The sequence below is a fragment of the Eulemur rufifrons genome, chromosome 8, assembly GCF_041146395.1.
Source record: "Eulemur rufifrons isolate Redbay chromosome 8, OSU_ERuf_1, whole genome shotgun sequence".
NCBI lineage: Eukaryota > Metazoa > Chordata > Mammalia > Primates > Lemuridae > Eulemur > Eulemur rufifrons.
This window is the reverse complement of record NC_090990.1, coordinates 94918899-94941694: the sequence shown is the minus strand read 5'-3', so window position 1 is coordinate 94941694 and position 22796 is coordinate 94918899. Positions and strand designations below refer to the sequence as shown.

The 22796-nt window shown below is 51.7% G+C and overlaps 9 non-coding genes across 9 annotated transcripts; 2 read left to right on the top strand and 7 right to left on the bottom strand.

Moving 5' to 3' along the window:
• Positions 1-10759: 10759 nt before the first annotated feature.
• TRNAN-GUU (transfer RNA asparagine (anticodon GUU)) lies at positions 10760-10833 on the bottom strand. Its single transcript has one exon. It is a non-coding gene; the product is annotated as a tRNA-Asn (tRNA).
• A 2698-nt stretch (positions 10834-13531) lies between these two features.
• On the bottom strand, positions 13532-13603 carry TRNAE-CUC (transfer RNA glutamic acid (anticodon CUC)). Its single transcript has one exon. It is a non-coding gene; the product is annotated as a tRNA-Glu (tRNA).
• Positions 13604-13884: 281 nt separating this feature from the next.
• TRNAG-UCC (transfer RNA glycine (anticodon UCC)) lies at positions 13885-13956 on the bottom strand. The gene has a single exon. It is a non-coding gene; the product is annotated as a tRNA-Gly (tRNA).
• Positions 13957-14287: 331 nt separating this feature from the next.
• TRNAD-GUC (transfer RNA aspartic acid (anticodon GUC)) lies at positions 14288-14359 on the bottom strand. The gene has a single exon. It is a non-coding gene; the product is annotated as a tRNA-Asp (tRNA).
• A 638-nt stretch (positions 14360-14997) lies between these two features.
• Positions 14998-15080, top strand: TRNAL-CAG (transfer RNA leucine (anticodon CAG)). Its single transcript has one exon. It is a non-coding gene; the product is annotated as a tRNA-Leu (tRNA).
• Positions 15081-16009: 929 nt separating this feature from the next.
• TRNAG-GCC (transfer RNA glycine (anticodon GCC)) lies at positions 16010-16080 on the top strand. Its single transcript has one exon. It is a non-coding gene; the product is annotated as a tRNA-Gly (tRNA).
• A 4991-nt stretch (positions 16081-21071) lies between these two features.
• TRNAE-CUC (transfer RNA glutamic acid (anticodon CUC)) lies at positions 21072-21143 on the bottom strand. Its single transcript has one exon. It is a non-coding gene; the product is annotated as a tRNA-Glu (tRNA).
• Positions 21144-21424: 281 nt separating this feature from the next.
• On the bottom strand, positions 21425-21496 carry TRNAG-UCC (transfer RNA glycine (anticodon UCC)). The gene has a single exon. It is a non-coding gene; the product is annotated as a tRNA-Gly (tRNA).
• A 793-nt stretch (positions 21497-22289) lies between these two features.
• Positions 22290-22361, bottom strand: TRNAD-GUC (transfer RNA aspartic acid (anticodon GUC)). Its single transcript has one exon. It is a non-coding gene; the product is annotated as a tRNA-Asp (tRNA).
• Positions 22362-22796: the final 435 nt, after the last annotated feature.

The following is a 22796-nucleotide window of genomic DNA, read 5'->3' as shown; positions in this document are numbered from 1 at the left end:
CCTTGGTTTTATCCAAGGCTCCCTTGTACGCACCCCACAAGATACCACTGACTACCTGTTTTGAAGTATATCAGTATCCAGCGAATGGAGAGCCTGTATAGAATACAAAGTTTATGTAGTTTAACACTCACCTCTGCCCTACTCTATTGAGAACTACTGATTTTTAAAAATCAATATGTCATTTTTACATGAACCAAGTGAGATATTTCAAGTGGCTTCTAAATCTAGAAGCATTGGCATAGACACAGTTTTAATAATAGATGTAATTTTCCCCCCAGTTCATTAAAACCCTAAGAGCAGTTACATTCCAGAGATGTAGACCACCCAGGTAATTTTACCAGATCCACTGCCGTTTCTCCAGGTAGCTGCAGTCAAGGGGTGCCCCAATCAGGAAAGCTAACCCGTCCATTTTACTTACTTGTATATCTTAAATACGGAAAACTGCTCTTAATCGGTTTCATGTTTTGTAAGACTAGGAACACATTTTCATATGGTATTGTTAGTTAACTATACCTGTAAGATGAACTATAACAGATCGAAAATGAGTCTCTTAAAATGACAAGTTACTTGACAACAGTCCTTGGCTTTCCAGTGACCTTGTCCCGCAGTTCTCAATATTGACTTATGATCGCCTGCCCTGGGAGGAGTTGAAAGGCGCTTAGACTTTGACGATTTGAACAGAGAATCAGAGAGCACGGCTTTGGCCGCCGACACCGCAGCTGCCAACTATCGATAGGAGAGCAGTGATGAAGAAAAGCAGTTTTCCCTGACCGGGAATCAAACCCGGGCCACAGCGGTGAAAGCACCAAATCCCAGCCACTAGACCACCAGGGAAGGGTATCCACATGGTGTAGGCAGCACCTTCTGGAAAAAGACCTTAGGACAGAAACCTTAGCCACTTCAGGCATATGTTAATATGGAAACCTTCAGTGATGCCTGAAGAATATTTTGAAGTTGGCGTGTGTATAGTACTTGGCACACTGTCTCCTGGGTCGGAGAATGACAAGAAACTTCAGTGGCAGGAAAGTTGGAAGAAAGATTGTCACACGTCAAGCCAGGGAGAAGGAAAATCTTTCCTGAAACATTTTTGTTACTGACTCCTTCTGACCAGCTTTCTCATATTTCTTTAATTTTTTGTTCCTAAAATTTGCGTATCTCTCTCACTTCTATAGTTTCCTCACATTCCATTGAGGAAAACATGTCCCTTCCCCCACCCGCCAAGGATCCTATTCCTGATTCCCTCTAAATATGCACATCACCAGTACAGAAGGAGGAATATTCAGGGCCAAGGGGACATGCACCCCTCTTCTAGGCCACGCTCTGTTTCCTGGGACCTGAGAATGACCTGTACAAATGCCTGAAGTCTGACTAAGTCTTTTCTGCCATCAGTATTGCCAAAGGTGGGTTAGGCCTCGGGTGTGTGCAGGCAAGGATGGACAGGTGGCCAAAGCAAGGCTGTTTGTAGAGGTTTGGACAGAGCTTAGACTTCACAGGTGAGGTGCCCACACACCTGCACAAGGTCCCTCTCAGTGCAGGAGAGGGGCCTCTCTGTATCGTCATGCTCAGGTACAGAACTGTGAGGAGTTCCATATTCTAAATGCAAACCTGGCCTCACAAATCCTTAAGGAGGTATTTTTTTCAGGTTGGAGGAAAGATTTTATTTTATTTTACTGTTTGTAGCTTAAATTATAATTTTAAAATATTGAGACTTATTGTATGTGGGTCTCCATTTGTACCCTTCCCACAACTACAAAGATTAGGGTACACTCACTTCTCTGACCTGCAGGCCCACCCACATATCCAATTGTCAGCTCCTCATGACCACTTGGAAACAAGGTCACTCTCGCCAAACTAAGTTCATCTTCTTCCACACCCCCAGCCAGGAACCTTCCCAGGGTTTCCATCTCTAGTAAATCACAGCCCCCTTAGCAAAATAATCTGTGAACCTTGCACTACTCACCATATCCATCAGGTCTCAAGTCCTTTCTGTTCTAACCTTTGTGGCTTCCCCCCCAGTGAGACACTGCCAAGTTCTCTGGGGAATGTTCTTATCTCTGCAACTTAAGCAGCCCCCATGTGGTTTAGGGTAGTGAGGTGACAAATATGCATTTCCCCCTTAAAATTGTACTCAGTAGCATTTTTTCCAATTTAAAAAAATACTATAAAACTATTTCTACTTCCTTTATTTCCAGGAACCCTCAGATTTCCTGCTAGGAGTTAATGAGAGGAAGGACAAGAAGTCTGTAAAGCTTCTTTGATGTTGGACTGGATGCATAGTACATTAGTCAGGGTTCTCCAGAGAAATAGAACCAATAGGATGTGCGTGTGTGTGTTTATATATATATGTATAGGTATTGATATATAGTCATGAGTTGCTTAATGGCAATGATACATTCTGAGAAATGCATTGTTAGGCAATTTTGTTGTGTGAACATTACAGAGTGTATACAATCCTAGAAGACATATATATTTTTATTTACATATATTTTTTCATATGGAAAACCAAATGTCCCAGCACCATTGCTGAATATCAGTCATTTCCCCTACTTGATCTGCAATGCCAATATCAAGCGCTAGATAAAAGGTTTTCATATACACTTCCTTGTAATTTTATGGGATCACTATCATATATGTGCTCTGTCATTTGATTGAAAGGTCATTATGCAGTACATGATGGTAGATAAATACATAGAACACTTTATTATAAGGAATTAGTGCACACAGTTATGGAGGCCAGCAAGTCCCAAGATCACAGCATGAGTTGGCAAGCTGCAGACGCTAGGAAGACAATGGTTTAGTTCCAGTACAAAGGCTGGCAGGCTTGAGACCCAGAAAGAGCTAATGTTTCAGTTCAAGTCCAAAGGCAGGAAAAAAACTGGTGTCCCAGTTCCAAGGCATTCAGGCAAAGAATTCTCTCTTTCTTGTGGGAGAACCAGCCTTTTTGTACTATTTAGGCTTTTAACAGATTGAATGAGGCCCACCCACATTGGACAGGACAATCTGCTTTATACAGTATATGGATTTAAATGTTGATTTCACCTAAAAAACATCACATCACAGAAACACCTAGATAACGTCTGACCGAATATCTGGGCACTTCGTGGTCCAGTCAAGTTGACAGATTAAAATTAACCATTACATGACCGGGCACGGTGCTCACGCCTGTAATCCTAGCACTCTGGGAGGCTGAGGCGGGTGGGTTGTTTGAGCTCGTGAGTTCGAGACCAGCCTGAGCAAGAGTGAGACCCTGTCTCTAGTAAAAAAATAGAAGGAAATTAGCTGGACAACTAAAAATATATAGAAAAAATTAGCGGGGTGTAGGAGCCCCTCGCCCCTTGGCAGGAAATTGGTTTTTGCCCAGAGTCAGTGAAACTGGACATGCTTCTTGAGGCCAGAGATCAACAGGTCCTGCACACGGTCTGTTGATGATAGATAGGTCTGCACACGGCCTGATGATCATATAACCTGTTCCCTATGACTGATAGCCAAAGGCCTGTGGTCTTGCAAACAAACCAAGGCGTCTCATTGTCTGCACACAGTGATGAGGTCAGGAGGTCGAGATGCAAACATTCACCTCCCTTAGGCAATCACTCTTAACAAATGGAACAGGATACATCAAGGCATCAAAGAAAGTCACGCTCCAGAAAGTAGCTGCGGGCTGAGAGTATAAAAATAAAACGACTGGCACATTACAGTGCTGCAGCCTTGAACCGTCTTCGCGCGTCTGTGTCTGTTTTTTTGTGTGTCTGTTTGTTTCTTTATGTTTATGTGTTCATCCCCCGTTCTGTAATCGGGCCGCGACAGCGGGGCATGGTGGTGCATGCCTGTAGTCCTAGCTACTCGGGAGGCTGAGGCAGAAGGATTGCTTGAGCCCAGGAGTTTGAGGTTGCTGTGAGCTAGGCTGTTGTCATGGCACTCTAGCCTGAGCAACAGAGCAAGACTCTGTCTCAAAAAAAAAAAAAAAAAAAAAAAAAAAAAAAAAATTTAACCATTACAGATGGTGACACTTTTTACTAAGCACACATAAGAAAATTGCCTTGGCCGGGCGCGGTGGCTCACGCCTGTAATCCTAGCACTCTGGGAGGCCGAGGCGGGTGGATTGCTCAAGGTCAGGAGTTCGAGACCAGCCTGAGCGAGACCCCGTCTCTACTAAAAATAGAAAGACATTATATGGACAACTAAAAATCTATATAGAAAAAATTAGCCGGGCATAGTGGCGCATGCCTGTAGTCCCAGCTACTCGGGAGGCTGAGGCAGTAGGATCGCTTAAGCCGAGGAGTCTGAGGTTGCTGTGAGCTAGGCTGACGCCACGGCACTCACTCTAGCCTGGGCAACAAAGTGAGACTCTGTCTCAACAAAAAAAAAAAAAAAAAAAAAAGAAAATTGCCTTAGTTGGGCTGTAGATTAGGATAATTTCTTTTTCATAGCACTTTTGCTTCTAGCTCCTCCGAAAAAGGTACTTTGCACTGGATATAGTGCAAAGATGCTTTTATCTTGTTACACAAAATGGATGAATTAAGAGAGAAAAAGTCCCTTCTTCTGGTAGAAAACCTGCAGGGCTGGGGAATAGTATGTTAAAAACACACTGGCCCTGGGAAGACTTGAACCATAAGTATATTGATACAGCCAAATCTGCTGACCATTGTACTGCAGGACCATGCTGACTTCTTTGTTTTCTTAAGGTAAAATGCACATAACACAAAATTAACCATCATAAAGTAAACCATTCAGTGGCATTTACTATATTCACAAGATTATGCAGCTACCATCTCAATCTAGTTTCAAAACATTTTCATCATCCCCAAATATAATTCCACACCATAATGCAGTTACTCCACATTTCCCAGCCCCTGGCAGCCATCAGTCTGCTTTCTGTTCCTATGAATTTACCTATTCTAGATATTTCATATAAATGGAATCACACAGTATGTGACATTTTGTGTCTGGATTTTCTCTCTTATAATATTTTTTGGATTCATTCATGTCATAGTATGTACCAGTGCTTCATTCTTTTTATAGCTGAATAATATTCTATTTTATATATGTACCACATTTTATTTATCCATTCATCTGTTGATTGATATGTAGGTTGTTTCTACCTCTTGGCTGTTGTGAATAGTGTGGCTATGAACATTAATGCACAAGTATTTGTCTGAGTACCTATTTTTTTATTTTGGGGGGTATATAGTTAGTAGTGGAATTGCTGAATCATTTACATTCCCACCAGCAATGTACAATGTACAAAGTTACCGTGTCTGGCTCATTATATAATTTTTAAACTGTTTTATTAAGTGGTCTATGTTTGATTTGTTGTTTTCTTTCTGATAAAATCAAAGGTTTTGTATCTCTTTTTACTTCTTCCAGGGATTATGTATCAAATTATGTTACTATATAGAACTTTAACTCTCTTTTACACCTGTGAGTTGACTTCCCAACACACTTCCACTTCCCCCAGGGCTCCTCCCTTTCCCTTATTACAATTTGAGCAACTTTTATATGATGGTATTTTTTTTAGTTTCCTAAGGCTGCTGTAAAAAATTACCACAAGCTAGATGGCATAAAACAACAGAAATTTATTATCTCACAATTCTGGAGGCTAGAAGTCCAAAATCAAGGTGTCAGGAGAACCCCATGCTCCTTCTTAAAACCTGTTGGGGAGAATCCTGCTTTGCCTTTTCCTAATGAAACCACCCTTTGTACAATTAATAAACGGCCACAAGGTGGGAACTGTACTAAGCAAAGGTATAGGCATAGCTAAAAAATATATATAACCAGCCATTGTTCCCTAGGTTGTTTTCCTACAATTGCTTACTACTCAGGAGTCATAAAGCTGATGGTCATAAAGAGTCTTAGCTTTCTTCATTGACACCCATAGATAACATCACCCTTGTGAAACCTAAGGCTCGTTTTTGAATATCTTCCAGGCCCTTCATTCTGATGGACCAGCTGACCCACCCAGACCAGTGGCCCATACCAAAGAACTGACTCAACTGGTCTTGCGACCATCACCCAGGAACTGACTTGGCACAAGAAGACAATTTCTACACTCCTGTGATTCCATCCTGAACCCAGCCAATCAGAAAACCTAATTACCTAATTACCTAGCCCTTTGCCTGCCAAACTATCTTTAAAAACCCTCTCTCCCAAATTCTCAGACAGATGTGTTGCGGCCCGATTACAGAACGGGGGATGACACATAAAGAAACATACAGACACACAAAGAAACACGCAGACGCACAAAGACAGTAAAAGACTGCAGTCCTGAAAGCACCAGTCGCTTTATTTTTATACTCCTTTTGTCCAGCAGCTACTTCCTGGTACGTGACTATCTTTAGAGCCCTGAGGCAACATGTTCCATTTCTTATGGAAATTGTTCAAGAGAAGGCAAACGTTTGCCTCTTAACCTTTGGACCTCATTACCCTCATGCAGGACAATGAGACACGTCTTGGCTATTTGCCATAGGAAACAGTTTGTCTATTTCTATAGGCCATTGACCTCTAGCTCCAGGAAGCATTCAGCAGTCAATGGGCCGTGTCTGGACCCATTGACTTCTGGCCTCAAGGAGCAGTCTGGACCCATTGACCTTTGGACCCAAGAAGCACGTCCAGCTTCGCTGACTCTGGGCTCAAGCCAATTCTTGCCCAGGGACGATCCCTAAAAGATGGATTTGAAAAATTCCTCTCATCTCTCATGGCACCTGCAATATTAAACTACTCTTTCTCCACTGGAACACGTGCTGTCTCAGTGTATTGTCTTCCGTTTTTTGTTTGTTTGTTTGTTTGTTTGAGACAGAGTCTCTCTGTTGCCCACACTAGATGACTAGAGTGCTGTGGCATCAGCCTAGTTCACAACAACCTCAAATTCCTGAGTTCAGGTGATCCTCCTGCCTCAGCCTCCCAAGTAGCTGGGACTATCGGCGTCTACCACCACGCCTGGCTAATTGTTTTTTCCTATTTTTAATTGCCTGGCTAATTATTTTTTTTCTATTTTTAGTAGAGATGGGGGTCTCACTCTTGCTCAGGCTGGTATTTTTAAGAATCTTAATGGCATTGACTCACAACAACATTATCAGGAGCCCAAGGAGAAAAGGATGTAACTCAAGGGATTGTGAGTGTGTCTTTTGTCTAGTAAGTAGAATATAAAGTGGTATGTAAGAAACTCTCAAAACTTTTAAAGGAGGGATATCATGGACTGAGAGGGAGAGAGAGAGTACAACATTCAAAGAGGACTTTGGACCTCTAAACTTCTATGGGCAGGAAGCAGGCTGAGAAAACTATCAGCTACAAATACTTGCTATTTCTTAAAGAAAAGGTGGAACTGAGAGCCATAGAGATTCATTCCCAGTGAGCAGCAGTGAGCCTTAATCAAGGAACTGGTGACATGTAACTGGCTGGATGTCAGAACTGCTAGGGACCAGTGACTGCTGTGTATATCCAATTTCCCCCTTTTGAATGAGAGTATCTATAGCAGTTAACCTATGCCTGTCTCAACACTGTATATTGGGCATGAGGACTAAATTCTGATCTTTTTCTTTTGCCCAAATTCGTTTCTAAGGGGGCCTGGTGAGTCATGCCTACAAATGATAAAATCTCACTAAACAGGTTTTATTAACCCAATATAATGTGGTTTACTTCCCAACCTGATTCCAGTATAGCATCACATGAAAGATAGAAGACCCTTATCTTTTTTTTTTTTTTTTTTTTGAGACAGAGTCTCACTCTGTTGCCCGGGCTAGAGTGAGTGCCGTGGCGTCAACCTAGCTCACAGCAACCTCAAACTCCTGGGCTTAAGCGATCCTACTGCCTCAGCCTCCCGAGTAGCTGGGACTACAGGCATGTGCCACCATGCCCGGCTAATTTTTTCTATATATATATTTTAGTTGTCCATATAATTTCTTTCTATTTTTAGTAGAGACGGGGTCTCGCTCTTGCTCAGGCTGGTCTCGAACTCCTGACCTCGAGCGATCCACCCGCCTCGGCCTCCCAGAGTGCTAGGATTACAGGCGTGAGCCACCGCGCCCGGCCAGAAGACCCTTATCTTAACTCAAGCATTCCTCTCAGCTGACTCCTGGTCTTTTAGACAAAGCCTTACTCTTTCAGCCAATTGTCAACTAAAGAATCCCTAAACCTACCTATGACTTGTAAGCTCCCATCTCTAGATATTCTGCCTTTTTGGGCCAAACCAATGTATGCCTTACCTGTATTGATTTATGACTTTACCTGTAATTCCTCTCTCCCTGAAATCTATAAAATAAACTGTAACCCAGCCACAGCGAGTCCACTTGCTCAAGGCTTCTTGGGCATAGCTCCAGGCCATGGTCCTCAAATTTGGCTCAGAGTAAACCTCTTTGAATTATTTTACAGACTTTGCCTTCTTTTCCATTGACAGGTATGTGGGGACCAGACTTTTGATCAAGAGGAAACTACCCAAGGAGCCTCATCTACAGTAGCAGTGACTCAGAAATAAGATGAGTAGCTTATGGAGAGATGGGGTACATGAAGTCCTGAGGGCAAAGGAAAGATATTTTATGTCTCAAAGGACAGCAGTCTCTGGGTGGATTCTGAACCAACTATGTATTAAGCTAGCAGCTAAAACCTAACTGATAATACTACAAAGCTCAGGTAGAGTCCACTGGCTAGCAGTTTCTGTTGAATCATTTGTAGCCAAACATTAGGGGTGTATCCTGGGGGTACTGCCAGTTTCTAGGACTTGGGGGAGCTTGACTCTGTGGCCAAGGACCTAGCTCTGTTATACTGAGCCTGAAAGCAGAACAAATTGGGGTGATTCCAAAAGCTAGTTTCATTCAGCCAATATGGGGCACCTGCATAGCACACTCTTGTAACTGCCATAGCTATGTAAATTGAAAAAATGGAAGACTAATTAGGGATGATGGAGCTCATTTGTGCTGAGAATTCTGCAAGGAGCACAGTCAGTTCACATTGCCCTTGTTTCCAGGAATACAAGGACGTAGGTTATGAGCTGAATAACCATAGTAACTATATCTGTTTTCTTGCTCATCATTTTGAAGTGCCCAGGTCATAATAGTTGTCAATACGTGTTTGTTGAATGAATGAATGTGTGCATGAATGAATAGACGAATAACAGGTACATATTCAGAGACTGGACACAAGTCTGAATTTTGTTTTTTTTCTAAAAGGCTTCAAGAAGACCAGCTAATTGTAAGAAATTTCGCTTTAGCCAACAGAGAATTTCCTCTCTGTGGTCTTCTGGTCCTGACTCCCGATCTGAGAAGGACACTCAAGAGGACAAAGAGTTGGCTTTGGCTGGGGCAGAGAGGCCAGTGACTGGAGTTCCTGATATGGGAACAAATGCAGACTAGGGTCCTGGACGCACCTTCCTCATATTACAGCAGGACTCCACAAGCTGACATGGATCCACCTCCTGGGGCGTGTGGCTGTGGGCTAACAGGGATGAAAGCCAGAGAATTAAAATGAAAAGGACTTGATAACTAATGGATATACTGGGTGAGGGAAAGAGAATTCAAGATAGTCCCTCTTTCCTCTGGCTTGTTCCCCTGAAGCAATATTACCATCCACTGGGAGAGAAAACACCAGAGAAGACTCCTGCTTAGGGGAGTGTGGAGAAGATGGACTCAGTTTGGGAGAAGGTGACCCTGAGGGCCAAAGTATTGTATGGAGCAGGAAGGTGGATGCATGGATGGCTTGAGAATGCAGAAGTGTTGGAGACACAAATTTGAGAGTTGTCTGTATAACTGCAGACACGGGAGTGCTGGGATCACCTAAAGAGAGAGTATGTCATATGAAACAGGAAGAGTTGGGGCCAAGGATAAAACCTATAACAGATTATTTCTAGGACCTTTACTGAAGCCCTATGTGCAGTGTCCAACTATAAGTGAATAGTCAGATAAATTAAAGCACATTAATGTTTGGAATACTGGCCCTTAAAAGAGTTAAAAGAATATACCCCTCGGGCACATTGACTGCTTAAGTTAGAGGCATTTGAAAAACAGTAGGTGTAAAAAGATCACTCTGTGCTGTTTCTTAAAAGCAGAGCATGAGATTCCCATATGAAAGATGCAACATCCTTATCCTCAAGGACAAGAAGTGAAGACCAAGACAATTCTGTACAGATCTTGTTAAAACAACTCTTATCTTTTAAGTATCCTCACATAATTTAGTTGCTTTTTCACAACTTGCTACTCTTTATCCAATTTAGTGTATAGGTAACTGACCCTAACTGCTTCTTCCAGTCTTCATTTCCTTATCAGGGCTCCCATGCCACATAAAACTTGTATTAAAGAAATTTGTATGCTTTTCTCCTGTTAATCTATTTTACATCAATTTAATTTTTTGGTCCAGCCTGGACCCTAAGAGGATGGAAGTGGAGTTTTGCTGCCCTTACAGCCTTTAAAATTAGACAGAGGTCACTGGGTTTTTCCAGTCGGTTAGCATCTGTTCTGAGAATTAATTGTGTGAGAAAGAGCCATAGCTGTTTTCTGTAGTACTAGAGCCCACCTGCTAAGGGACCGCATGCTGTGAAATTCTGAAGGAAAGAAGTTCCCAAAGGATTCGCTTCTGGAGGAAAAAGTACACTAGCCTGTAGTTCGACTGAAGATGACTTCCAAACGTGTGGGGTAGAGGATGTTGGGAAATGTATTTAGACAGCAACCAATTTGTAGGTTTTCCAATCAGAAGAGAACTGTGTCAAAGAGGGAGAATGAAGAAAAATCGGAACTAGAGAGCATCTCTAATTATTGTCATGACTCAAAACTGCAGCCATCCCTGGGTGGGCTCAAACCACCAACCTTTCGGTTAACAGCTGAACACGCTAACCAATTGCACTACAGAGACTGACCTAAGAATGCTGATCTTGCATATCATATTTATAGATGTTTTGCCAAACATTACTATTCTGCTGCCTGCATTTCTGATCATCATGAGATTTCAATTTTAGGTCTCAGTTGAGTAATTCTAAAACCCAGAACGTGAAACTATCTCTGCTATGAAACATTCTAATCCTTGCTTTCTTCCTTCTCAGTTCCTTAGCGCCAGCAGAAAGCGACTGCCTCTTTCTCCCAAAGTTGAGATTTTGGTTTACAGGAGTAAAACCAAGTTCATTAATGGCTTGAAGAAAAAGGGAATGGAGGGCGGGTAGGTGAGTGTTGGGAGAATAGATAATTGCTGATTTGAATTAAGGATCCCTGCTTGGGAGGTCATCTTGACGTACTTATTTCAGTAAAGTTCTCTGAAGCCCGAGTATATCATGTCTTTCTGAATTTTAAATCCAGATGCTAAGCGTCTGTTCAAAGAGGTAAGTGAATTATGGCAAGGACCCCGAAGCTCTCTAGAATATGATTCTCAAGGGTAAGGAGGGAGAGTACTGAATATACCACGGGAAGGTAAAAAAACATTTAGGGACCCAAGTGATCGAGCAGGTTGAATATACAAGTCTACACCTCTCCCGCCCTCCCGCCCCACCCCCCAATTAAAAACATTCTCAAAGGGCCATGGCTTTCCATAGGGAATGAATGCTTTATAACTTATTCAACTACATTTAATTTTTACATTGAAACGTGAAAACGATCTGCCAGTGATTTTGAATCAAGAAAATCAGTTTATTAACGAATATAATTTTTCCCTGATCCTTTGGAATTCTCAAAGCCGAAGTTAACCTTTCAGAGTTCTCTACAGTGTAGATAAATTCTACCAAACCCTCTGACATTTCCATGGGTAGCTCCCATAAGATATTCAGAAGTTCCTGATTAGAGAAACCCACCACTCATTTAATCTTACATAAGCTCGGAAAACAGGGATGTCATATCTAATACGTTAGTCTTAATATAGTTTGTGTTTCTTAATAGCAACAATTTAGTTGACCCTATTTCTAAAACCAAATCAAAAGTGATCTTTTAAAAATGGAAAATAACAGGATATCACTCCCAGGCTTTGGCGGTCAAGCAGCTCCAGCTGGCAGACACCAATCTCTCCAGTATACTTACTGCCTGGATTCAAAACATTTCTGAAACATTCCATGGTCGAGGTTTGCTAGAAGTGCAGATTTTGGGAGACATTGCAGAAACTCTGGATCCACAGAGTTGGATCATTAAACTTTGTTATCATTAAACTTTCTTATAAGGTCCTCATAATCAACAGGTTGTAAGAATATGGAAGTCCCGCTGGCTACAGAACCCAAAAGGGGAGTTACCGCTGTGACACAGGAAATGAACACTAAGCTACGTGAACCGCGGAGCCAACAGCCTTCTACCATAATAAGTAGAAATCAAAAGAGTTGGCAACCCAGATCAGAGCTGAGATGACAAATAGTTCACACTTACGGTTGCCAACAAGGCAGGAACAAGGACACAGGCCAAAGAGAAAAGGATGGAAGTGGTGGCTGCCCTAGGGCCTTGGACTCAGAGTTGCGAGAGCCGTGAAGAGAGAAAGAACGTACAGCAAGATGAGGGTACACAGGCTGTATCAGTTAGAACAACTATCCAGCTACGCGCAAATGTTTTGGTGGAAAGTGGACTGACTTCTGCAGTATCCTTTGGGGAGCACCGCAGAAGAAGGACACAACGATGGGGAGAGGGGTCGAGATATGGTAAGATATGACATAAGGTGGAAAGTGGAAAATATGAAAAAGGAAATGCAGGCACCGCTGCAGCCCTATTCTAGGATTCTTCGTTGCTATTATAAGACAGGATTGAGAACATCGAGAAAGAAAAGCAAAACAAATGTCCGTCACCAATCTACTCTCCTGGCATCCGCTACATGCCACTGAATAAAATTGCCTATGCTGCTTTCAAAAAGTGCCCAAATTTTCAGCTTAAAAATCTTCTCGGTTACCCTAAAAAAAGGGAACTATCAGGATGTGATAAAAATCCCTTCCTGCAGCCTCGGCTCCCACAAGCTCCACGCCCCCTTCCCGGTCATAAGCCACTGACACACGTGGAGCCCAATCAGGGGCCGGCGCCCGAGGCCAGGCACGGCGTGCAAAAGCAAGAGCGCTTGACCGCCTGAGTGGCGACGTCACAGACCGCAGACCCTCGTAAGTGGCCGAACCGGTGGGCGCAGATGTCCCAGCAAGGGAGAGCAGAAGTGGCGCGTGAGCCGCGTGGCTCGGCTTGGCGGAAGCGGCGCTGCTGGAGAGCCCTGGCCCGTTCGGGGGGCCAGAAGCGACTTGGGTATGTGTGTACGCGTGGTGGGTGCGTGGGTGCGTGTCTGCGTCTGTGTGTGTGGGTGTGGGTGTGCTCGCACGCGTGCGCGCGCGTGGCGAGTTTTTGTGTGTCCGGCGGCGGCCACGGGAGGGGAAAGGCTGTCGCGGCCAGGCGAGTCTGGGGCTGAGGAAGACCGGGAGCGAGGCGAGCGTCGGGCAAGGGAGAGCAGAGAAGCTGAAGGCCTGAAGGCGGCCAGCCGGGCCGAAAGGCCGGATGGGCAGAGGGGTCGGGCCGCACGTGGAGGGCGCTGGAGAAGCGAGCGAGTCCGTTGGTCAAAAGGGGAGGTGTGAAGACGCCGGCAAGGTTGGCAGGCAGTGCGAAAGAAGAAAGGCTTCCCTGACCGGGAATCGAACCCGGGCCGCGGCGGTGAGAGCGCCGAATCCTAACCACTAGACCACCAGGGAACGACGGCCAGCCTGCCATGCTTGCGCCTCCTGGACGCAGCGCCAGGGTCGCAAGCGCTGGCGGCGCTACCTTGGCGCTCGGCCCCGGCTTCGGTTTAAAACAAACACCAGCCACCCGCCGCCCCTGGCAATCGGCGTGCCCTGGCAGAGCTCCTCTACTTGCAGCGGCCTCCAGCCCCGCGCGCCCCCTGCCCCCGCCACACGCACACAGGGACACACGCACGCACGCAGCCCACCGGCCAAGGCCCCGCACCTGGACCTACAGCAAAAGGTCGGTCTAGTGCGTTGGCCGGGAATCGAACCCGGGTCAACTGCTTGGAAGGCAGCTATGCTCACCACTATACCACCAACGCCGCTCGGCCCCGGCAGCCCCGCCACGCCGGCCCGGGGCTGCCACGAGCGCCCCGCCGACGCCCGGCGCAGCCCTGCCCCGATGCCCCTCCCGAGGAAGGGGAAGGAGGTGGTGTGTGTGTGTGGGGGGGGGTGCGGTGATCAAGGGAGCCAGGGTGCAGGGTGGCCCCTGGGAGGCCGAAAGGGGGACGGGGCACGGGGCCCATGCGGACCAGGCACCAGAGGGCGCCCGGCTGGAGGGCGGAGAGAGGAGAAGAAGGGCCCTTGGGCGCCAGAGGCTGGGTCCCGCATGGGGCGGCCGGGACCCAGGCGGTGGCCAAAAAGGGCAGCTGCCTCCCCGTCGGGGAATCGAACCCCGGTCTCCCGCGTGACAGGCGGGGATACTCACCACTATACTAACGAGAACGGCGGTGACGGTGGCCCGGGTGGCAGACCCCTCTGCGACCCGCCCACGCCTAGTGCCGCCTTCCTCTCCCTGCCCACCGCAGGCGGCCCGCACGTGCCCGACCCCCAAAACACCGCACCCCCGCCGCCGCCGGCGCTGCTGCTTCACCCCCGCCCCCACCCCCCGTCGCCGAAGCCAGCCTGCCGCGACTCCCAACAAAGCACCCTCCGACCCCGCCCGGACCCAGAGCCGCACCCCGACCTCTGTGTACCTCGGTGCAGTGGAACCTCCCAGTGCGCCCTCCCTGCTGCCTCCAGCGCGGGTATGGGGATGGCGCCTGGACGAAGAGGCGCGGGCGAGCGAGCAAGGCTGCGAGGAGGTGGAGGGCGCGCGCCGTGCTGCAGCGCGCGAGGAGAGGCGCGGGTGGGGGCCGGCGGCAGGCGGGCCCCATGCGGCTGGGTCCGGGGCGGGGACCTGGGGGAGCGCGGGCCTGGAGGAGTGGGGGCGTCGACGCCGGAGCGAGCCGCGCCTGCTCGCACGGCTCTCCCCCCTCTGACGGCGCGGCCGGTCTTTTGCGCACCGGGCAAGGCGCCGGCCAAGGGCGCCGGCGTTGGCGCCGCGTCGCAGCCAGGCGAGCGGCGTGGCGCCCGGGTCCGCCGTCAGGGTGGCCGAGCGGTCTAAGGCGCTGCGTTCAGGTCGCAGTCTCCCCTGGAGGCGTGGGTTCGAATCCCACTCCTGACAAGCACACCTTTTGGCCCGCCCGCCGGATGCCCGGTCCCCCAGCGCCCGGGCAAAGCCCACCGCAACCCTTGTCCACCTTACTCTGCCTTCCTGCCTCGCGCTCGCGCTCGCGCCCGCGCCCTTGACGCACGCCTCTCAAACGCAGCAACTGCTCAGGCACATGCCTTCTTCCTGCTCACGCGCTGGCGTCGCAGAAATACCCCAGTACCGGGACCCAGCGCCCTCCACCCTCTGCCAATTGACATCCGGACAGACCCACTCCCCGCCAAGTCACACATCCCTCTGACTGGGCCCCACACCTGGACGCTTCAGTACCTCGCTGTCCACCTTCCTCGCTTTTCCGCGCCTTTCTCCTCCGCCCCTCCCCCTGCCGCACCCCTCTCCGCCCCCTCCTCCCTGCAACACAGCCCGACCCCGTTTGCACCACCCGCACCCAAGCGTTCGGCCCCGATCTGTCCGCTGTGGAGTGCCAGCCCCCCCGCCCCCGCCCCGTTTCGCCCTCCAGCTCCTGCCGCGAGGACAGCGACACGCTCTCCGAGCCGCGCACTTCTGCAACCAGAGCCACACCACCCGACATGCCGTCCTTTCCACCCACCCTCGCGGCCCCCGCCTGGCGTCCGGGCGCGGGCCAGGGCCGCTCCCTCTCCTGGCTTCCTCTGGCGACACCGACAGCCCGTCCCGCCGCCCTGGGCGACAGAGAAAGCCCAGGACCCGGCGTACCCGCCCCTCTCCCTGAGCGGGCGCGCGCGCCCCAGTGCCCTCGACGTGACCCGAGCCTCTCCTACGGGTCGACCGTCGGCTCCCGGCCCCATCGGGCCCCTGGTGCGCGCTCAAACGCAGCAGATGCCCGCGGCGGTGGGCGGTGACCAGGGGCCGGCGGCCGGTGGCCAGCGCCACTGTGGGATCCTCTGTGGGTGCCCGGCCCCAGTGCATGGGTGGTTCAGTGGTAGAATTCTCGCCTGCCACGCGGGAGGCCCGGGTTCGATTCCCGGCCCATGCAGCCCACCGTCCCCTTTTGGCCCTGCAGCCACAAATGCCTGGCGGCGCTCCACTCAGCCTCCTCCTTCCAGCGGAGCCGCAAGCGCCTGTCCCACACCAGCTCCGCCCGCCAGCCAGCGCACCCCACCTCTGCCCCTTCCCCCCGCACCTCTCTCGCCCCGGCCCAAGAAGCCGGTCGTCCACGCCCCCCGAGACACCTTTCCAGCTCAGCTCAGCCACGCTCCCGCCACACACCTACCTGGTCCCCATTCTCTTCATTGGCCTGCCGCCGCCTCACTCCGCACACGCATTTCACCTCAAGGAATACCACCAGGCGCCACACGCTTGCACTCGCCCGCCGCACCTCTTCTCTTCGCCTTTCACCACGTTGCCTCGCTCTCTGGCTCCCCGCACCCTGAGAAGCTGTCGTGGCTGCCCAACCCATAGCAAGGACAGCGAGTCTCTGAAGACTGGCGCACACATCACCTTCTCCTGGAGGGTCACATAGTCCTTAAACCACACGAGCAAATTGAAAAGCACACGGACAATATCATCGCATATGCACGGTCCGGATTCAGTGCATTGCGCTCATCCACCGTATGTCTCCCAGTCCGCCACGCACCACCCACCGCCACCGAGAACCCCCCCACCCGAACCCCAATCCGCAGCTTTTGCCAACGTTCGTGCAGTTGCATATCTGTCCCTCGGGTCTCTTCTACTCTCAGCCCCAAACACACACCTGAGACTGTGAACGTGTGTCCTGATGAGGGGTTATTTAGGTCTCGGATCCAGTTGCATCCCCTACCCTTTTCGGACCTTGCCCAGACCCGCTCTCTCATGCTCTCAGCCTTACCCTTGCCTGCTCCCCCACCAGCCTTCAGCCCCAGCCTCACTCTTTAGTCTGACCGTATGGCGGCCCAGCACCCCAATCTCGCCCACTGGGGGTCCTCTCTGACCGCACGGGCTTCCATCTTGGGTCTTGCCTGGACCACAGCCCACTCACACACAGGCTGGCAATCTGCTGTTCCTGCCAGCCTCCAGTCTCGCCCTCCCTCCGCCACCTCCGACACCGCCCCCGCCTCTCCTTCTTCCCCCCACACAACTCAATCCACCCGCCCCGCAAACACCACCCCCCCCCGCTCCCGCTGGCGCCAACACACAAACACACACACACACACACACACACACAGCCAGCCAGACGGACACACACACACACACACACACACCCCGGGACCCAGCTTCCCAGCGCCCCTGTCTCACACGTCCTGCTCTAACGAACTCGCGTCCCCCCTCTCCCGGCCTCTCACAGGCTCCGGAGACACCCGCCACCTCCGCGGCCACCCGAGATCACGCGGGCCCACCCGCCCCAGGCGTCTGCGGAAGCCACGCCTGACTGGCCAGCCGCACCCCCAGCCCGTTCCAGCGAGTCCCGGGCTCCACCCGGACACCCTGGACTCCTTCTCCCACCCCACACCCCACACCCTGCAACCCACCCACACCCCCGACACATCCCCACTCCCAGCACTGTGGGCGGGCGTCCCTCCCCTTTATGGTGTCATGCCCTTTGCCCTGGGCTGTGTGAGATGACACCCACGGGAAGGGACACGCACGTCCATCGCTGCCACCCACTCACACCCACCCACGACACACTCGCGAGAGAACCTCCCCCGGTGATGGCAAGCTCCCCTGTCCCGACAGGGGCTCGTCTCCGCACGTGATACCGAGGCCTCAAGGTCCCCGCCGACGTCACAACGCAGATTAGTGCAGTACGTTGGACGTCAGTTGGACCTGCAAATAAAGTTCTGGCATGAAGCACACTGAGCCCTGCAGTGTCCTTTGGGGAGCAGCCACAGAATGAGATGGATAGAGATGGCGACGGGCAGCGGCTGGAGAGCCGGGTAGTAGACAGCAGGTAAGGCGGGAAGGGGAAACGATCAGGAATGAAATCTAGGCGCCGGACGTAGGGGCGCTCTCGGCATGTTCTTTGCCGTTCGGAGACCAGATGGAGAGCGTCGGGAATGAAATGCCCATCGGATGCCGGCCAGACGTCTATCTGGACACGCATCTCCCCACGCCGCCGCCGGTCGGCCTGGCTGTGCGGATTTCCCAACCCGCTCCTCAGTCTCCGCGCTTCCGCCTCCTCTGCCCGGTAGATCTAGCGAGTCGGACCTCTCAAGCCTCATTTTCATATCCAGCACCCACAAAGCAACCCAGACAACTCGACAGCCAACACCACAAAAAAAAAAAAAAAAAAAATCCCGTTAAAAAGCGGGCAAAGCTCATGAGTAGACACTTCTCAAAAGAAGACAGACGAATGGCCAACAGGATTATGAGAAAATGCTCAACGTCCCTCATCAACAGGGAAATGCCAAGCAAAACCACAATGAGCTATCATCTGCACCCAGTTAGAATGGCTAGTACTTAAAAAAGTAACAGACGCGGGCCGGAATCCGGAGAAAAGGGAACTCTTACATACTGTTGGTGGGAATGTCAATCCCCACAGCAATGGGGCCCGGGTGGGGGCGGGGAGGGGAGGATCCTAAATATTGTACGGAACCACTTATAAAAAGAAAAAGACCCGGAATGGCCAAAGCAATCCTGAGCACAAAGAACACAGCTGGAGGCATCACACTACCCGACTTGCAACTGTACTGCAGATCTATAGGAACCAAAACAGCATGGGACTGGTATAAAAACAGACACGTAGACCAATGGAACAGAGTAGAGAACCCAGAGATAGAATCCAGGCATTTGCAACCAAGGCACCTTCGAGCACGGTGCCAAGAGCATACAACGGGCAAGGGACAGTCTTCTCAATAAACGGTGTGGGGGAAAATCTGGACATCTATTAATATTTGCAGAAGAATGAGACTAGACCCCTATATCTCAGTGTATGCAGAAATCAAATCAAAATGGTTTAAAGGCTTAGACCTAAGACCTGAAACTTTGAAACTACTAGAAGGAAACATTGGACAAATGCTTCAGGACGTTGGTCTGGGCAGAGAGTTTTTGTGTAAGACCTCGAAAGCACAGGCAGCCAAAGCACAAAGAGTCAATTGGGACCGCATCAAGTTAAAACAAACAAACAAACCCAAAAAGCACAAAACAAAACAAAACAAAACAACAACAACAACAAACTTCTGCTCAGCAAAGGAAACAGTCAGAAAAGTGAAGAGACAACCCACGGAATGGGAGAAAGTATTTGCAAGCTGTCCATCTGACAAGGGGTTAATAACCAGAATGCACAAAGAGCTCAAACAACCCAATGGTACAACAAAACACAACACAACAAACCAAAAAACAAAAATGAGCAATCCGATTCAAAACTGGGCAAAAGCTCTGAACAGGCATTTCTCAAAAGAAGACATACAAATGGCTGACAGGTATATGAACAAACGCTCAACGCCACTAAGCATCGGAGAGATGCAAATCAAAACCACGATGGGATATATCATCTGTCACCCCAGTTGAAATGGCTCACATCAAAAAGACAGGCAATGTGACAGATGCTGGCGAGGATGTGGAGAAAGGGGAACCCTCCTGCATTGTTGGGGTGGGACTGTAAATGAGTACAGAACAGTAGGGAGACTGCTCCGAAGCCTAAGAATAGACCTCCCATAGATCCAGCAAGCCCGCTGCTGGGTCTGCATCCAAAGGAACAGAAATCCATACGTCAAAGGGATACCTGCACCCCCATGTTTACTGCAGCACTATTCACCATAGCCAAAGCACGGAATCGACCTAAGTGGCCATCAACGGGTGAATGGATACACAAAATGCGGTGTAGATATACACCATGGAATACTATTCGGCCACAGAAAAGGATGGAATCCTATGGTTTGCAGCCTCTTGGATAAAACTGAAGGTCATTGTGTTCAGCGAAATACGCCAGCCACAGAAAGACAAACATACATGTTCTCACGCATATGTGGGAGCTAAAGAAGTTGATCTCCTGGAGGGAGAGCCTGGGGAGGGTGCCAGGCGGTGGGGCATGGGGGCTTGAGGGGGGGGCGGGGGTGGGGGTAGGAGAATGAAGAGGGGTTGTTAAAGGGTACAGACAGACAGTTACGTAGAAGGAGTAAGTTCTGACTTCCCGCAGAAGATTGTAGTGAATATCGTTAATTAACAATGACGTGTATATTCCAACACAGCTAGAAGAGAAGACCTGAAAGGTGTTCAACACATATCAATAGTAATGATAAATTGTCAAGGTGATGGACGCCCTGACTGGATCCTTACACATTCTCTGCAGGTCCCCCCCAAATATGCACAAACCTCATGGATCAATAAAAAACCATTTTTATTTTTCAAAAAAGATTCGTTTTCACACCCCTGCCTCCCCAACGCCTTGCCTGGAGCCTCGGCTCCCACAAGCTCCACGCCCCCTTCCCGGTCATAAGCCACTGACACACGTGGAGCCCAATCAGGGGCCGGCGCCCGAGGCCAGGCACGGCGTGCAAAAGCAAGAGCGCTTGACCGCCTGAGTGGCGACGTCACAGACCGCAGACCCTCGTAAGTGGCCGAACCGGTGGGCGCAGATGTCCCAGCAAGGGAGAGCAGAAGTGGCGCGTGAGCCGCGTGGCTCGGCTTGGCGGAAGCGGCGCTGCTGGAGAGCCCTGGCCCGTTCGGGGGGCCAGAAGCGACTTGGGTATGTGTGTACGCGTGGTGGGTGCGTGGGTGCGTGTCTGCGTCTGTGTGTGTGGGTGTGGGTGTGCTCGCACGCGTGCGCGCGCGTGGCGAGTTTTTGTGTGTCCGGCGGCGGCCACGGGAGGGGAAAGGCTGTCGCGGCCAGGCGAGTCTGGGGCTGAGGAAGACCGGGAGCGAGGCGAGCGTCGGGCAAGGGAGAGCAGAGAAGCTGAAGGCCTGAAGGCGGCCAGCCGGGCCGAAAGACCGGATGGGCAGAGGGGTCGGGCCGCACGTGGAGGGCGCTGGAGAAGCGAGCGAGTCCGTTGGTCAAAAGGGGAGGTGTGAAGACGCCGGCAAGGTTGGCAGGCAGTGCGAAAGAAGAAAGGCTTCCCTGACCGGGAATCGAACCCGGGCCGCGGCGGTGAGAGCGCCGAATCCTAACCACTAGACCACCAGGGAACGACGGCCAGCCTGCCATGCTTGCGCCTCCTGGACGCAGCGCCAGGGTCGCAAGCGCTGGCGGCGCTACCTTGGCGCTCGGCCCCGGCTTCGGTTTAAAACAAACACCAGCCACCCGCCGCCCCTGGCAATCGGCGTGCCCTGGCAGAGCTCCTCTACTTGCAGCGGCCTCCAGCCCCGCGCGCCCCCTGCCCCCGCCACACGCACACAGGGACACACGCACGCACGCAGCCCACCGGCCAAGGCCCCGCACCTGGACCTACAGCAAAAGGTCGGTCTAGTGCGTTGGCCGGGAATCGAACCCGGGTCAACTGCTTGGAAGGCAGCTATGCTCACCACTATACCACCAACGCCGCTCGGCCCCGGCAGCCCCGCCACGCCGGCCCGGGGCTGCCACGAGCGCCCCGCCGACGCCCGGCGCAGCCCTGCCCCGATGCCCCTCCCGCCCTCAGCTCCGCACTGCCAAGGTGCCAGCCGAGGCCGCCGCGCGCCCCACATGAGCAAGCCCGGCGCAGCTGCTCCGGACCGCCCGCCTCCTGCGTCTCTCTGGTGGCGCTCTAGCTGCCTTGCTGCCCCTGGGCCCTCGACTCCACGCCCCCCGCCCGCCCCGCGGGCTTGAGGGCTCGTCCGGCATCCTGCTCACCACACCGCTTCTCCACCAGGGACCCGGCGAGGCCACAGCCGGCACACGCGGCGCACTCACTGTTACGCCTGCCCTTCCCAACCCCACCTCCCCATTCCGGCCCCACCCCCCCGCCCGGCCTCCCCGCCCGCCCACGGGCCTGTGCGGTCGTCGTCGTCGTCGTCGTCTGGAGCCCATACCGACTCCCAATTTGGGGGGCGACGCTCGACGGGAGCCGTGGGGGCGCGAGGAGGCCGCTCCGATTATGCGAGCGAGAGGCCAGCGAGGAGGAAGGGGAAGGAGGTGGTGTGTGGGGGGGGGGGGTGCGGTGATCAAGGGAGCCAGGGTGCAGGGTGGCCCCTGGGAGGCCGAAAGGGGGACGGGGCACGGGGCCCATGCGGACCAGGCACCAGAGGGCGCCCGGCTGGAGGGCGGAGAGAGGAGAAGAAGGGCCCTTGGGCGCCAGAGGCTGGGTCCCGCATGGGGCGGCCGGGACCCAGGCGGTGGCCAAAAAGGGCAGCTGCCTCCCCGTCGGGGAATCGAACCCCGGTCTCCCGCGTGACAGGCGGGGATACTCACCACTATACTAACGAGAACGGCGGTGACGGTGGCCCGGGTGGCAGACCCCTCTGCGACCCGCCCACGCCTAGTGCCGCCTTCCTCTCCCTGCCCACCGCAGGCGGCCCGCACGTGCCCGACCCCCAAAACACCGCACCCCCGCCGCCGCCGGCGCTGCTGCTTCACCCCCGCCCCCACCCCCCGTCGCCGAAGCCAGCCTGCCGCAACTCCCAACAAAGCACCCTCCGACCCCGCCCGGACCCAGAGCCGCACCCCGACCTCTGTGTACCTCGGTGCAGTGGAACCTCCCAGTGCGCCCTCCCTGCTGCCTCCAGCGCGGGTATGGGGATGGCGCCTGGACGAAGAGGCGCGGGCGAGCGAGCAAGGCTGCGAGGAGGTGGAGGGCGCGCGCCGTGCTGCAGCGCGCGAGGAGAGGCGCGGGTGGGGGCCGGCGGCAGGCGGGCCCCATGCGG